An 18,121-nucleotide genomic window follows, 5' to 3' on the forward strand; every position below is an offset into this window, starting at 1 on the left:
AGACAGGAAAAATGGAAAGCTCTGGTTATCACAACAAAAGTATGTGGAGAAAATTTTGGTGTGAACAATGTGAAACCTATTAATCTTCCTTTAGCTTCCCATTTCAAGATTTCTTTGGGTTTAAGTCCTAGTTCTAATTAAGAAAAGGAGTATATGTCTCGTATACCATATGCAAACACAGTAGGAAACTTAATGTATGCGATGGTGACTTGGACAAGAGGAGATCTACTACAAGATATGTCTTTACTCTTTTAGGTGGAGCGATTAGTTGGATGTCAAAGTTTCAGGAAATAATTGTGGTGTACACTACTGAGGTAGAATATATCGCTGCTTCACATCCCTGTAAAGAGGCAATCTGGTTGAAGGGTCTATTGGGTGAGCTTGGAAGGATGAAGAAGAAAGTGAATGTATTCTATGACAGTCAGAGTGCTATTCATTTGGCTAATACTACAGCTTATCACAACAATACTAAACATATTGATGTAAAATACCATTTTGTAAGAGAGGTAATTGATGGCGACGAAGTAGCTCTCAAAAAGGTCCACAAGCAGGAGAATTGTGCAGACCTATTCACTAAACCATTTTTGGTAGAGACATTTTGGTGGTGTTTGTCTTCTCTTGGATTGTAGAAAAGATGATGAGTGGGCATGGGCAAGGGATTTGGAAAATTGTTGTCAAGGTGGAGATTGCTAAAATGACAACAATTAAAAGATTGTAAATGTATTTTTTACCTTAACCAGGTGGTTGTATAACAATAGGAAGTTTTGTAATAGAGCCTTCCTATTAAAATGTTGTAGCTCAAGAGGTCTATTGTATTGGAGAGTCATTGTTGACCTTGAATAATAAAGTATTCCAATCCCTTTCCTTGTGGAGGTTTCCTTTACACATTGTCAATGTTTTACCACGTAAAATTATGTTTGTCTATATGAATTCAATTTCCTATTTTTCGTATGCATTTTTCTATCTTATTTAATTAGATTACGGGCTCAAAATACCAATACTTTGATCAATCCCTAGAATGCCAAGTCTGGGTGATCTTGGGTTCGAACCCTTCCAAGCAGTGACAATATTGCAAATCATTACTACCTTCACTACAAACCCCATGTGGCCCACAAAGACCATAAACCATACATATTTCAACGGGCCTCAACCAAAACATATTCTAGCCATCTACTTGATAAAGTCCAAACACACCACTTAACTCAATTGGGGTAATTCCATGCAAGTAAAATAACCCTTAGAGGAATTTGGATTGGCATAATGCATCATGTTCTACTCCAAAAGATTGTGTGTATATCAAGAAGTGCAAGGATAGAAGTAATTACCTTCTTCAAATTCTTAAATTTCAACTTGATTTGGTCTAATAGCAACAACCATGCCCAAAACGAGCAATTGAATAAGAAATTGTTAAAGTTTTATGATGAATTTAGATGACTTGTCAAGATTGTATGGTTCCTTCTTAGCTGGAGTGTATTTTGGCTTCGATGGTATTGATGAGGGATCTATGTTTCCCACGTAATATTCATCCATCATAGCTCTAGCACTGGTACTATCCAACATCTTCAAAGTCATCGATCTATGTCTCCCACGTAATATTTATCCATCATAACTCTAGCACTAGTACTATGTCCATCTTCAAAGTCATCAGCTAGATCTTTACCTGCATTTGGAACCAATTCCAACAAGTCACATGGTAAAAAATACTAGTGTGCTTAGAAGTTGCTTCTCATTATAGAAAATTTTCACTAAGCCAAATATCAGAAGCTACACAAAATGAGTTATAGCTACATCCCTAATGAACTTCTTTATGATGTAGTTGAGTGTTGGGAACTACAGACTTGACTCAATGCCCAACTTAATGTGGCTGAACAATCTCCATGTTTGACTTAGATTCGAGCAAGACACTGGAATTGACTTGGAAAATCTTGAGAAATAAGAAAATTTCATTGCCAAGTTTTTCTCGAGTCAGCTTGCATGTCTTCTTGAGTTTGAGTCAGCTTCCAAGTTGTATTTGAATCTTAGTCAGGTGTTGAGTCAACTTTGAGTCTTTCCCAAGACTGAAATCTTGAGTTTGACTTGCTGACTATGTCAAACTTGGCTCAAATTTAGAATTGAGCAGAGTCAAACTCACAAATCCAAGTTCACTCAGCCAAGTCCAACAACTATAGAAAGAATTACCCCACCCACCCACTTTCCCAACAAAACCCCTTCAATTTCATAACCATGCCTTTGAGATTGCGTTCAATAACACCTTGATAAAAATAACTCTTGTGCTCAGTTACACTGATATGGCATGAAAACCTATCACTTGTTTTGGTTACATCATACACCTATGTAACATTGTCGAGAACTATCAATTGCACAAAAATACAACATGAATGAGCTACAGATACAACTACCATCATTGCAGGCAAACATAAAATCAAATAAAATGGAAGAGCATGTATGTCTAGTTGAAGATAAAAATCTAAAGTTGCTAGTAGCACCCTCAAGATCCCAAAAGTTACAATGCAATGTACATACAATACATAAGAATTGATAATAATGCTACCCCATCCCTACAATAAAATGGAATAGATACATGTAGTTGATAAATTGTAATTGTAACACTCAGCATGTAACAATACAATTAAAAAGGCCACATGCCACATCCTTAGTGTAATACTGCATGTGACATTAGTAAGAGGTAACATGGAACCAATGAGGAGATGGTGCCTAAGTGTAACATTGCATGTGGCATTAGTAAGAGGTAACATGGAACTAACGAGGAAATGTCTTCTTTATATTTTAAGAACCTCATCATCCATGCAAATTCATTCAAATTTTATAATATCACATCCTATTTTTGTAGGAAGTTCTTGGTGGCCTTTTGGATCACAGAAGGAATTATGTGACTTATATTCAGTTCTTATCTTTCTCAATCTTTTCTCATATCTCTTATTGACTAAAAATTCACCTATTGGCTTATACATGAAATGTGTCAATGTAGGTTGCCCTATTATTTTTTGCGATTCAATAGAAATGCTTAAAGGTGACTAAATGTGGCTCACTAAATATTTAATTGAGCAGATTTAATAGAATTCTTAAGGTCACTAAATTTGGCTCACTAAATATTTAATTGAGCATAGTTAATAGACTGCTTGAAGGAGTCATAATATGGTCATTTTGGATCTCAATGCCAATTAAACACCCTCATATAATTATGACTCCGGCTTGATCTAACTATGTGTCAAAGCCTTTACAACAACTCAAGCAATGCAAGAGGATGGACAATATCTTATATTTTTATGCATCACATTAAACTTTTATTTTCACAGTAACCAATTAAAATTAGAAACCATTTCCCATTTCACTGACAAATGAAAGAATATGTTCAAGAAAAAGAAAAAGCAACGTTCTTTTAGCTTTGTTGAAAATAACAACAAGAAATGATAAAAATATAATCCAGAAATTCCAATTTTAATTTGTCCTTGAATTAAAATTGTGAATTAAAATCGAAATTAGTTTCACCAGCTGCTTGGAAATAATTAATTAATTCATTATGGATTAATTAGTTGGATAAATTAAAGTCAGAAGTCTTTCTGAAGTCATGCAACAGTTATCCCTTAAATTAAGGAGATTATCCCTTAATTAATGAGATAAGATTGAGTTATATTTGAGTTGTAATTAGTTAGCTCAGTTTACTGAGTTAAGTCCAGTTAAATTAGTTCCAAACTGTTTGAGGAACTAATTGTGAGTTATCAGTCAGTTGATGCATGCATGCACTCAACTAGTGTACTCCAGATAACTGAAGATTCCCTCATCAGAAACTCATGCATGTCTATTCTGAGAAAGACCCAATTGAGCTAAATGACAAGGACAATGTACTATCAATTGCATGTGTTTTCCTATAAAGGAAACTCATGCATGTAGTCAAGGTAAGGTTCCTTGAGGATTGTGCAGTTCATACAGGGTGTGAGATTAGTGTGAGAGATCAGTTTTCCACTTGGTTGGAGAAGATCATCCCAGAGGAACAACGCAAGGAAATAGGAGCTTGGAGGGCAGAGGAGAAGGCTTGTGAGAAGCTTTGATTGCCTATGAGCATCCAGGAGGATTGTACTAAGAGCTGGCTAGCTGTGAGAGCTAAGGATTTGTATAATTCTGAAGTATTTCAACCTTGTATGATAATACAGATAGTGGGGTTTTTAGTTGAGGCTTTCCCCAAAGTATTTTCATGTGTATTGTGCATTGGTTCTTCTTCTTCTGGTTATATGTGTTCAGCTCGATCTTGCTCAATCTTTAATCTTCCGCAAATAAAATTGATAGTAGAAGTAGGTTATAGTATTTTGCTTTAGTTATATTGCATTATCAGGTTAATATATAGTTAGATTTTCTCTATGGTGTCAGAGGAGCGATATTTGTAGAGAGAATTTGCAGAATTTCTACATGGTATCGGAGCAAAGTTTATTAGAGTTGTGAACAGTATATGGAGAAGAGAATTCGAAGTTTGAAGTTCGAGGTTGCAAGTGAAAATCGAATTCATATCATACTTCAATTGAGATGGGACATTATGCGACTAATTGCCCATCAAAGAAGTCTAAGAAGGGATACTCGGAAGGATCGGAAGGTGAGGCATTAGCCTCTCAGTTCAAAATGGACTATACCCTCATCACATGGATGGTGTCATCGATGATGGGTTGTGTTCGGTATCTTGACAGTGGAGCCTCATTCCACATGACCGGCGATAAAAGTTTATTTAGTACCTTGGAGGAGAAAGACCTCAAGATGTGCATAGAGATGGGTGACGCGGAAGGTATAGTGTTTCAGGAGTGGGCACAGTTGCTTTTCAGAGGGAGCATGGAGCTCCTATCACCTTGACAGATGTGAAGTATGTGCTTGGACTGAAGAAGAACTTGGTATCAGTCACAATGTTGGAAGACTGTGGCTATGATGTGTTTTTTAGTAAGGAAAAGGTTTTCTTAGACACATCACCACGAGACAGGTGAAACAGATTGGTTCACGAGTTAAGAACATGTATGCTCTTAAGGTTCAAGATGCATGCAAAGCCTTGAGGAGCAAGGAAAATGTTAGAGACTTGGTGGTTGAGAGGGAGAGTAAATTACCTCTCAACATGCAGCCCAAGAAGAAGTCTCAGACAATTGTGGAGGAGCCACAATTGGAGAAGTTTGTAGAGGGATCACATGCATCCATACCTCCAGGTGTGAGGTGGGGCAATGTGAAGTGATAGGCCCAAGAGGGCTGAAATTGGGCAGGGTCCATTGAGAGGTTTTATCTCATGGATCGTACCTTGCTACGGGAGCCCAAAGTACACAGTAGTGGGAGGAATCAGTGGGATTGATGCAGTCAGAGATAAAAGTGACAGAGGCTAGAGCAGTCAGATACTGAAGAGCGCAGAGAAGGATTGACAACAATGCAGAAAGGCAGAGTCAGCCAAAGCGCAAAGTTTTCAGTTGACAGAGGCAATAGCATTCAGAGACTTTAATGACAGATGCATCATACTGATTCAGGTTGGATGTTTTTTTGTTTCTGGAGTTGTTGGAGCAACAAAACTAGAGAGAAGTGTTGCATGCATAACATTCCAAAGGTTCACGATCAGGATCGAGTTGAATTCCTTTCTTGTTGAGAGGAAGTGTTGAAAGTAGAAACAAGAAATGATAAAAATAGAATCCATAAATTCCAATTTTAATTTGTCCTTGAATTAAAATTGTGAATTAAATCGAATTTAGTCTCATCAGCTGCTTGGAAATAACTAATTAATTCATTATGGATTAATTAGTTGGAGAAATTCAAGTTAGAAGTCTTTCTAAAGTCATGCAACAATTATCCCTTAAATTAAGGAGATTATCCCTTAATTAAGGAGATAAGATTGAGTTATATTTGAGTTGTAATTAGTTAGCTCAGTTTACTGAGTTAAGTCCAGTTAAATTAGTTCCAAACTGTTTGAGGAACTAATTGTGAATTTTCAGTCAATTGATGCATGCATGCACTCAACCAGTGTACTCCAGATAACTGAAGATTCCCTCATCAGAAACTCATGCACGTCTATTTTGAGAAAGAACCAGTTGAGCTAAATGACAAGGACAATGTACTATCAGTTGCATGTGTTTTCCTATAAAGGAAACTCATGCATGCAGTCAAGGCAAGGTTCCTTGAGGATTGTGTAGTTCATACAGGGTGTGAGATCAGTGTGAGAGATCAGTTTTCCACTTGGTTGGAGAAGATCATCCCAGAGGAACAACACAAGGAAATAGGAGCTTGGAGGGAAGAGGAGAAGGCTTGTGAGAAGCTTTGGTTGCCTGTGAGCATCCAAGAGGATTGTACTGAGAGCTGGCTAGCTGTGAGAGCTAAGGCTTTGTATAATTCTGATGTATTTACACCTTGTATGATAATACAGATAGTGGGGTTTTTAGCTGAGGCTTTCCCCAAAGTATTTTCATGTGTATTGTGCATTGATTCTTCTTCTTCTATTTATATGTGTTCAGCTCGATCTTGCTCAATCTTTAAGCTTACGCAAAGCAAATTGATAGTAGAAGTAGGTTATAGTATTTTTCTTTAGTTATATTGCATTATCGGGTTAATCTACAATCAGATTTCTACAAAGATCTCAGGGCAAGATTTGTAGAGAATTTACCAAAATTCTACAAGCTTTGCACTCTATCTATTTTAAAAATTTATTTTAACTTCAAATCTATTAAGCGTTAAGTGGGATAAATAATACAAAGGTGCAAACCTCAATGTTTTTACACCCTTTAATAAAATTTTAGGGTTGAATCCTCTGAACCAATGTTATCAAAACTAAATCAATGATCAAATTGGAAAACCTTATGGACCGGGAACCAATCAAAATTGGATCAGAACCAGTAAAAAAATGGACTAAAAAACTGGTTGACCAAAAACACATAAAATATTCAAATTTTAAAGAAAAACACACACACACACACACACATATATATATATATATATACACATGTGCATCCCGTTACCCACCACTTCGTGGGTGATATCCCTAGGAAAAATATTTTCTCCAAGATGGTCCTCTGCCCGGCATCTGGTAGCCCCTTGGAGCTACCAAGTAGCTCGTTGTGCGATTTCTCTGCCACTTGAGCCAACCATGTCATCCCTCACCCATCTCTCTTGATTGTATGTTTGAACGTGGGCCTCCTGAACATAAAGGTATGTTTTGTCATTTGCTAATTGATTATTGAGTTTACTTATCATGGACACTTATGGGCATGAACTAATGGGGGGATTCGGCGAAAAGAGTGGGCTAGGTTTGTGCTTCTGTCACCTAGACCTATTTTGGATGTTACCCTTGGATCTTAGACCCATGGGATATCCTTTACTAACTATTTGGTTTTAGGGTGGTACTACATGGGAAACCCTGATTTTGGTTGCGTGGTTATGCTCCCTCATCCACGTATATCACTCCCCTTCTATTTATTATAACCCCATTCATCATCTTTCCCACCTAGGTCCACATTTCCTTACTGGGTCCACACAGGGTTAGCCTCCCCTTTCCCTTGCCCCCACCTTGGGCTAGGCTTGGAATGATGCTCCGAAGGTTGAAGCAGCTGAAAATAAAAGTAAAAGCATAAGCCACATTCAACAGGAAAATGTACCACACAATGCAAAAGATTGTCAGGACAAACACATTTAGCACGTGGGAAAAAGCCAATACATGAGCTCTACCCCATCATGATGGCCATCACCCTGGTTCATATAGGCCCTAGATGACTCTCCTTTATCATTTACGAACCCACGAGTGTCCAACCCCTGGTAGGCAATGAACTGCCCTACCTTAAAGGGGGTATTCATTGTTATATCTTACACATCATGCTGTTATCCTTTGAGCCCCGAGAAGTTAATCAAATAAAAATCATAAAATACAAAAGACATATAAAGAAGGGTGGAAAAATCAAGGTCGGGGCACCTTTTGTACCATGATTTCTCCCTCCTATACATTATATACCTAGGTTTGGGCTTCCCTTTCTCTAGCTACCCTTTTACCCCGATATGTGGCCCAAGATTGGCCCTCTTCATCCCCTATTACATTCACCTCTTTGTCACATGCCACCACCATTTAAAGGGTGTACCTTGAACATACTATCCCCTCTAAAGGTAGAAATCACATAATAAGGTCCCTGGTTAACCCCCCTTTGAAGCTTGGAGACATTAGCACATGCCAAAGCCCATTATGGAAGGACATGTCAATATGAAGTGTCCAGTTGTTGACCATGGGTTGTAAGATCTTTTACCCGATTACTTTAATGACTTGTTGTGTTGGAAGGCTAGGGTATGCATTGGATCTTATGCAGGATTGCAGATGGTTTCGATTCTAATTTTGGTCTCCCTATACGAGGTCCTAACTCTCCAGAGTGATACATTGGCACATATAGGGTCTGTGTAGAGAGCCATGAGCCTCCACAACAATAGACAGAACTCCACGGATCCCCACAGATTGCTCGATATTCACCTATTGGACGAAGAAGATGCATCTGGTTCATCATGACCATCCAACCCCACAGTTGTACCATTCACTTGGCAAATGACCTAGGACTTGTATGCTAATGTGGCATCACTTATATTATCATCTGAGCCCTTATAGATGGTCTACAGGAATCTTCGATCTACTTGGAGATGCATGAGGTTATTTGGATGGCCCCACACTCACGGGGAGCACCACAGGTTTATTGTTTGGAGAACAAGGGGCCACCCCCTTGTCCATCACTTTTAAGAGTCATTTTCATCAATATGGCACTTACGAACTTCATCGGACCTCTTGGAGGGTCCAAGGACATGTATTATTCATCATTTGGAATCTTAAGAGGCCTATTATTTTATTTTTGAGCTAGCTTGGTGGGGTTGTGATCTGAACTTAAACATGAATGCAACAAATTATAGATATAACCATAAATACAAAGATGCAACAAAAATAACACTTCATTTCCTTAATATCAAAATACTGAAATATGCTTACAAACATAATGGAAATAAACTAGCTTGGGCAATGGTAGCTTATCTCTAAGAAGAAATGTGACTGCTACATGCCTATGAAATGTGTTACAATGAGGCTCGAGGGCCTATTTATTATTGAACAACAATGGAAAACCCTAAATAACCAAAACCCTAACCCCAAGAGATGGAACATCAAGAGTTTGTGGGCCCCGTTGGGGTTAGTTGGACAACCAACTTCCTGGGGTTGTAAATTGGTCATATTATATCTATTTGGTGCATATGATACCTTGTTGCAAAGGTCTCTCTGAGTATTAAAATATTTGTGGTAGGACCTTTACAATGGCTATGGGCCTGTAGACCTCAAAAAACGTTGTTAAGGGGGTCAAAACTGCTCCGGAAGTTCAGGACCCGAAAAACTACTAAAAATAGTAAATGTTGAAATAAACAAGGAAACAAATGAAACCAACTAGAGGTCTAGGTGGAATAAGTGAGTGGCCACCAATATCCACTTGGATCAATCATCCTTATTTAGGAAGCAATGTTCCCCATTGCATGCAGAGCCTCCATGAGATGAGGAAATTTCTGTTGAGCCTAGTCCCTGGTGAACCACTTGTCTTGGTGAAGGAGTTGGATTGCTTTGACAACCCGATATAGTTGGATCCTCTGCTGGATAGTGTTCTTGATCTATGTGTCCATGATCTGATCCGTTGTGGTTTGTTCCATGTAGTTTGGGCTTAGCTTTGTTGGTGTGAGTTGTTCTGTAATGTCAGATGTGTCCAACAATTGTGGAAAGTATGGCCGAAGGCGGTCTACATTGAACACTGGGTGCAGACTAAGGAACAGTGGGATGTTGAGCTCAAATGCATTGTCCCTTACAACCTTGGTAATGGTGTATGGCGCATATCGGAGCCGGCAACACTTGCGGTGGGGTCCAGAGAGGTGCTCCTTCTGTAAATGTAGCCAAACTTTGTCGCCCACCTGGAACTTGTGCAACACTCGATGATGATCATGGTGATGCTTATACTTAGCATTAACTTTGTCCAACATATAATGGCCTGCTAGCAGATGTTTTGAATGTGATCATTGAAGTTGTTAACCCTGTCGACTTTGGACTGGACGTGAGAAATGGGACATAATGGCTGAAATCCCATCCTTACCTGAAAGGGGCTATAGCTCGTTGAGCTATGGAGAGCTCTGTTATACCTGTGTTGGACATAGGGGAGGCTTTCATCCCATGTATGTGGATGCTTCAAGTTTTACATGCATAGAATGTGTACGATCATCCTGTTGATGACCTCTGTTTGGCCATCAGTTTGGGGGTGGAACGTCGTGGACTTAGTAAGTTTGGTATCCAACATGGACCAGAGACTTAACCAAAATGCACTCAGGAATCTGTTGTCCCAATCTGAGATAATGGATTGTGGGATCCCAAAGTGTACCCACACCCTCTCAAAAAAGAGCTTAGCAATGGCCTTTGCTATGATACTCTTCTTGCAGGCCGCCATGATGGCCATCTTAGAGAATCTGTCGATGACCACGAAAACACAGTCGTTGTTGTGCTTAGTAGAAGGAAGGTCTGACATGTAATCCATGGAGATGGATTCCCAAGGTCGACTAGGAGTAGGAAGGGGAGTATATAGGCCTTGCTTCTTGATGTTTGGTTTGGCAATGACGTAGGCAGTGCAGGATCTAATGTACTTCCCAACATCCTGAAGAAGTTTTGACTAGTAAAAATATTTCTGCGGTACTACCACTGTTTTCTCTACTCCGAACTATCTAGCGACCCGACTATAATCTGTCTCCTAAATAATCTTTTCACGCTCGCTTGAAGGAACAAAAATGTGTCCCAGGTGGTATAAAAATTCATCCTGGAGGTGAAAATTTGGAACTTGCTTACCTTCTAGGAGTGTCTGGTATGTGCTGTCGAATTTTGGATCGCTCTTGTAAAGATGCGGCCACCTCGAAGTCTCATGCCCACGGGAGTTGAGCACAGTGATCAGTGCTAAGATTGGTGGTCAGCTGAGGCAATTTGCAAAATTATTGGTGCTTCCCTTCTCGTACTTAATGTTCAAATGGAACCATTGTAGGTATGTAGACCATTTCTAATGGTGATCGTTCTGCAAATTCCCTTGAGTCTGTATGAATTGGAGTGGTTAGTGGTCTGTGTGGATGACAGTTTCCTTCCTCAGAATATAATGCTTCCATTGACGGCATGTGTGCACAATGGAATACATTTCTTTGTTGTAAGTGGGATACTTTAACACTGTGTCTGCAAGTGTCTCACAATGTTAAGCCATTGGATTCCCTTGCTGAGTAAGAACTGAACCAATAGCATAGTCTGAGGCATATGTCTCAATCTAAAATGGTTGCTGCAAGTCTATCTTGGTTGGGTTCACATGCACACCTTTCTCATCGATGATGTACCCCAGATATTGAACCTGGGTCATGACAAAAGTGCATTTCTCCAAATTGGCACACAACTTGTGTTGTTGCGGGGTTTGAAGGACTTTTCGAATATTGTGGATGTGCTCTTCCCAACTCTAGTTGAAGATCAAGATGTCATCTCAATACACCACCATGAATGCATTGGTGAAGGGTCGTGAGATGTCGTCCATCAATATCATGAAGTTTATGGGGGCATTTGTCAACCCAAAAGACATGTCCAACCATTCGAAAAGACCCTCCTTGGATTTGAAGGTAGTCTTCCACACATCAGAGGGTTAGATAGGCACTTGGTGATAACTGGAATTTAAGTCAATCTTGCTGAAGTATTTTTCCCCCTTGAGCTGGTCCAGAAGGTCATAAATCCATGGGATTGGGTACCTATTCTGGACAGTGATCTTGTTCAGCGCCTGATAGTCAATACAGAGTCTCCATGTCTTGTCCTTCTTCTATACCAATACAATCGGGCTCCCACAGGGTGATGAGCTTGGTCTGATGTGCCCTTTCTGCAACAACTCCTAAATCTGCCTCTTGATCTCATTTTTCTCTAGAATATAGCATCGATAGATAGGTCCATTGGGTAGCAACGCGCCCGTGGTCAGATCAATGAAGTGCTTGACCTGACAGTGCAGAGGTAACCCTGTAGGTGAGGCGAAAATGTCTTTGTACTCCTCCACAACCTTGTCCATCTACTACTGCTATGTGGAGGAGCCCTGTCTAGAATTCGTGGCCTCAACCTTCTTCTTTCTCTCAGGGAAAATCAAAAGGAAAACAATTTTCCTGGTTTGGGAAATGATCTTACTACATTGCTTTGTAGTGGTAAAATAAATGGCAGTAGGTGGGGCTACCTCCGGTATCTTGTACAACTTATTTCCCAAAGTAATAATCACAAAGCGAGGTATAGACTCATATACAACATGTCACTTCCACAACTATGGTTGTCCTAGTAATACATCACAAACTTCAAGAGGAGCAATATCACGCAATACCTCATCTGTGAAGGGCTTGATGTTGTAGGGAAGGCAACACTGTTGGATGACGTGGACATCTCGTCCTTGGTGAAGCCACCCGATGGTGTACGATTGTGGATGTGTTGTAGTCGAGAGGCCCGGCCGCTTCACAACCTCTACTGAAATGAGGTTCTTTTTGCTTCCACTTTCAACAATGAACTGCAACGAAGAACCCTTCACCCACATCTGTGAGCGGAAGAGGCGTTCCCCCTCCTCTAGATCTTTAGGTTCATTCTTCTGGATCTTGGTAGTGGCCACAATGGAACTAAGCTCAGCGTCAATGGTTTGCTTCCCTTTTTCATTCCCCTTGTCAGGTTCTGACTCAGAGTCGGAACATGCGTCTGATTCGTAAGCCTTCAACTTGACCACCAGTGAGTGCTTGGATCGACTCTCACTTGTGTTGTGGGTGGAGCTCTTATGGAACTCACACCATTTTCCGGTGTCCTCCTTGGTCTTCGTGGTGTTGTTCTTTGCTTGCGGCTTCAACGAGTTGTCTTGGTTCACCAAGCCTTGGCTTTGTCCTTTTCTCGGTGGTTTGGGGGTGCCTTTTCCTTGCTTCGAATTTGCAGATCCAAAGTCTCGCATCTTGTGTTTAAAATTCTGCTCAATCTTGACAGCATATCGGGATGTCATGCCAAGCAAGTGAATGTACGGGAACTCTGTCTCGTCCTGGATGTACTTGTGTAGATAGTTGCAGTACTTGAGTACCAAATGCCACTCAGAATATTTGATACCCAGCTTTGTACAAAGAGTATGGAAAACATTTGTGAACTCCAACACATCTTGGTCCCTTCCCCGTCGTAGCATGGTCCACTTGATTTATTTATCTTCATAGCTCTCGAGAGGGTAATATTGTTCCTTGATGGCATCTCGGAAATAATCCCAAGTGGGTGCGACTAAAAACAATGAGGATTCCCTCTCATCCTTTTGTTCACAGTAGGTTTCCCACCAGTCCTTGATGTGTGGGGTGGCTTTGAGAAGTGCAAAAGTAATCTTTTCCCGATTGGAAAAGTCATGAACTGAAAAATATCCTTCCAACAGATTTAACCATTTATCTACGACGTCTACATCTATCTGGCCCTCAAATATGAGAATATCGAAGTTAACTTGTACTTTAAAAGGAGTGGCGCTTCCAGAGTGGCTGCTAGATGAAGATGCGTCACTTGTGGGTAGTCGTCGAAGGATCTAGGAAAAGTTATCCATCATCGCGTTCCTTTATAGCTTGAGGGATTCCCCGAGCAGTATTTTGAAAGGATCACTTGCTCCCTCGTCTTTCTTTTCTTCTGCCATGGGAGGCCGTCAGGGCTTGCGAGGCTAGTCTTGCAAAGGTTTAACCAGTTCGATCCCTAACTCCTTAGACCTTGACCTTATTGAGGGAATGCAAAGAAAAACATAGAAATAGCAGACCGCTCTGATACCACTGATCTGAACTTAAACAAGAACGCAACAAATTACAGGTATAACCATAAATACAGAGATGCAACAGAAATAACACTTCATTTCCTTAATATCAAAATATTGAAATATGCTTACAAACAAAATGGAAATAAACTAGCTCGGACGTGGTAGCTTATCTCTGAGAAGAGATGTGACCGCTACATGCCTCTGAATTGTGTTATAATGAGGTTCAAGGGCCTATTTATTATTGAACAACAATGGAAAACCCTAAACAACCAAAATCCTAACCCAAGGAGATGGAACGCCAAGAGTTTGTGGGCCCCGTTGGGGTTAATTGGGCAGCCAACTTCCTGGGGTCGTAACTTGGTCATATTATCTCCATTTGGCACGTACAATACCTTGGTTGAAAGGTCTCTATGAGTACTACAAGTTTCACATAGGAAATGTGTTTGCAACAAACCTGAAAAGACGTCGTTTACGGGGTCCAAATTGCTCCAGAAGTTCACGGCCCGAAAAACTGCTAAAAATAGTAAATGCTGAAATAAGCAAGGAAACAGAGGAAACTGACTAGAGGTCTAGGTGGAATAGGCAGGTGGCCACCAATATCCACCTAGATCATATTATCAACAAAAGTTAGTTATCTTGCACTTTATTTCATTTTAGGGGCTAATGTAGGACTAATTAGGTAATTCAAACTCCTAAGAAGTGTATAAATATGAGTGATGTGAATTCATTTTGAATCATCACTTGGATTGGATCATTCTCTCTCTTGGGATTTTCACTATTCCTTCTTGGTGGATGAAATTTGAGTATGGATGAATTTTGATGTTTGGATTACATTTTCTTGTCTTGGAGCTTCTTGATTGGAAAATCTATTGATGGTTGGATATATTCTCTTGCATTTAAGTAAAAACTTAATGTTATTTTGTTTACTTTGTCATATGCATTGATAATGGGATTTAACTATTTTATGGCTAATTATTGCATGCATTTACTGCTAAACTGTGGAATTATGTTTCTATATATCATATCTCTATGTATGGGTCATGTATGTTGAACAAATTTTCCTAAAGATCAAATTCATCTTGATAAGTCATCTTGATTTGCAAACGAAGTATAACGCTTTAAGGTCACTTTCCTTTGTAGCCCTAATACCAAATTAAGTAGTCCTTAGAGCTTGCTTAAGTTAGAAACAGAAACCATTCTCATTACTCATCTTGATTCCATATCCCCAAAGGAAATAGGCACTGGTCCACCATAAGGTGATCACCCTAAAACCATTTTTCTTCACCTTTTCCTCCTTTCTAGGTCTAACCACGCTGGGTCACCCAAGACATCATTTTCTCGACTAAATTCCATAGAAAAAGTTTGATCTCCTAGCCTCTCCTACGTTGTTGTGTCCTCAAGGTTCGCTCCACATTTGAAGAAATTTTGGCAGTGGAATTGCAAGATATCCCAAGCCCTAGCCCTAAGATCAAACTTTGCCCTAGATTTCCCTTGGCTAGCACCTCATAGGATAATTTTGGCATCTTTAAGTGGAAATTATTTCATTGATCCTCTTCCCCTCCTTGTTTAGGTTAAGATCATCATTGGTTGCTAAACTCCCTCCTCTTAACCTAAGTTGGGTCCACTTGGTCCGTATGGTCCCATTTTTCATCAAAGTCAATTCTTCAAAGACAACTCAGGAATCCAAGTTTATCAAGGATTTTGGGGATTGGGAGCTCCTTTGTAAGTTACACTCCTTTAACCTAGCCCTTAATCCTCACCTCCTTCTCCTAGAAAACCTTGTACCTTGCTTAAGAAGCAAGCAAGCCCCACTCTTGACTCCCTTCTAGGAAAGGATCATTGAGGTCACTTCATATCCATTGTTGATCTATCCTTCACAAGTGACTCTCTATACACCAGGTCTCCTCCCATCGGTGAAAGTCCGTAAAGAGTAGGGAGCCTTAGCTGAGGTGACAGTGGGCTAAGTCTCCATCGTTTCTTTTGATCTAGTGGTTTCTCATTTAGGATTCCCTTTTAGGTCCCCTACTAGTTTGAGTGGTAATACATCCATATGAATCCAAACCATTTATACACAAATAAGAAAAAATTCTCATTTATATAGCATGTAAGAGTGCACATAACCAAAATAGCATCGAGTGAAATCCATATTTGAATTGAAAATACATCAACAAATAGGCTCTAGATGGCCTCTAACATATATTAAAAAAAAAAGCATGTTAGAACAAATGCCTACATATCATCAAAATCATTGCCTATATTGGGATCTTTGTCATCATTATAACCCTCTAAGCATTAAAATAAGTTAGAAAAAACATAGCATTTAATGTCAAGATTTTGTTTGAATGATGCATACATTTTTAGTAGAGTCATGATAGAGGAGTTCAACAACCAATTACACTACATCAAACTACATAGAGGTCTCAATGCTCTTTATTAAATACTAGTTCCATACCCTCGTACATGAAAAAAGCTAGTGGAAACGTTGCAATCCACCCAATTCTAAAATCTTGAAAAACTGTTAATTCTGCTACATTTTGAGTGAAATCTATAATTCTACTTTCTCCATATGAAATCCAATGAGGTTGGAACTTCTTTCAAACATCCCGAGTCATTTCATGGTAATGCTAAAAATTTAAATAAAAGGATGAAAATGAAACATAAATATTTTACTTTAAGAGTTTAACATTACCATGAATTGCATAGGAATACTAAGGCCATAGGCTTGAATATTAGGATGGCCTAGGGGAGAATTAGAAGTGGGCCAAGCAACTAATAAATAAATAAAATAATGCATTTTTTTTACGCTAGCTTGGGTAGGTATAGACCGTACTGAACCGGTCCTTAACTGACCATTTCCACTGATTCTGATAACATAGCTCTGAACCTATACATATTAGTTAAAGGATGTGTCGATTCTTTTGTAGTTTTTACATTATTATAACTAATTACACATAAAGTAACAAAGATTTCCCATACCTGAGGTTGTTGAGTGCATTGCATTTGGTTGTGAGCTTGAGTTCATCTAGTACACCTCAGACTACAACCTGCTAGTACACATAAAGTTTTTCACAACTTGGCTAATTTAATTATCGGACCACCAAAAAACCTAGAATGGAAAAATGTTTAAATTAAAAAAGCATCCTGCTAAAAAAAAAGCCAGGTCTTTTTGCCAGCTATCCTCCTTGTTTTGCAAAAGTCCAAGTCAAATTCTTACCCTCCTTGTTTTTACAAAGTCCAAGTCAAATTCTTACACTCAGGCCTAGCCAAGTTTTGGTTAAATAGAGATTGTTGAGGATGTGTTTAGAAATCCATAGTTTCCAAAGAATTCTAAAATGAATTACTATTTTCAATAGATGCATCTAGTGGAGACAAGTAAGCAATATCTTCCAATATAGGATATTACAATATAGTGTATTACAAGGAAGAAAATAGGTTTCACATGCTATAAAATCTAATCTTAGGCTAAGTAGCTCTCACTATATAGTATATTACAAGGAAGTAGATATGTTTCACATGCTATAAAATCTAATCTTAAGCTAAGTATCTCTCGCTAGGAAAATCTATTAGCCAAAATCACCCAAAACTTACACCTGCCCAAAGAGAGCATTCAACAACCCACTTGTGCAGGAATCACAACCCAAGAAAGGAAAACATTGTTAACCAGGCGATCCCTTCTACGGATAGAATCGATCTCTCTAGTCCAATGTGTGGGTCTAGTAACAACTGTGACAAAACAAACAAACTTCCTTAACCTCGATCAGAATGACAAATGAGAAAGGGAGATCACCTACCTCTCTCCTATGCGCTCGACCTTTGATGATGATCCTGGTCCCTTAGCTCCCAGGCTCACTCCTCACTATTCCTTGCATCCGAATACCTACAAGAGAGATCAAAATACAACAATAAGAGAGATCATAGCATATGCATTCCAATATAAGTTATATATCAGATCAAGGAGTATTGTACTAAGCAAACTTTCATAGACAAGCTTATGGGAAGTAAAACATGGTTTGTATTAATGATTAAATCAAAAAGGGAAGCATACAACCAGTGCCTTGATGTTGAAGGCCTCCTTCAAGATGGTTCCAAGTTCAAACCAAACTTAATAATATCTCCTTTCCTCTCTCACCAAAATGGCAACATCTAAGCACAATCGAGCAGAACACTGGCAACCAGTAATGACCAACCCAATGAGGAAAGTGAAGAACGGATTTATAGTGAGGGAGAGGGAATTAGAGATACACCAAAGGGGGAAGAAGGTCCTTATCCCAAAGGTAAGATCCCTAAAGGTAGGATCAATGGATCTAAAT

Source organism: Pinus tabuliformis, chromosome 5_1, assembly GCF_031772625.1.
Source record: "Pinus tabuliformis cultivar Carrire ecotype Pingquan chromosome 5_1, CPIR1, whole genome shotgun sequence".
Taxonomy (NCBI): domain Eukaryota; kingdom Viridiplantae; phylum Streptophyta; class Pinopsida; order Pinales; family Pinaceae; genus Pinus; species Pinus tabuliformis.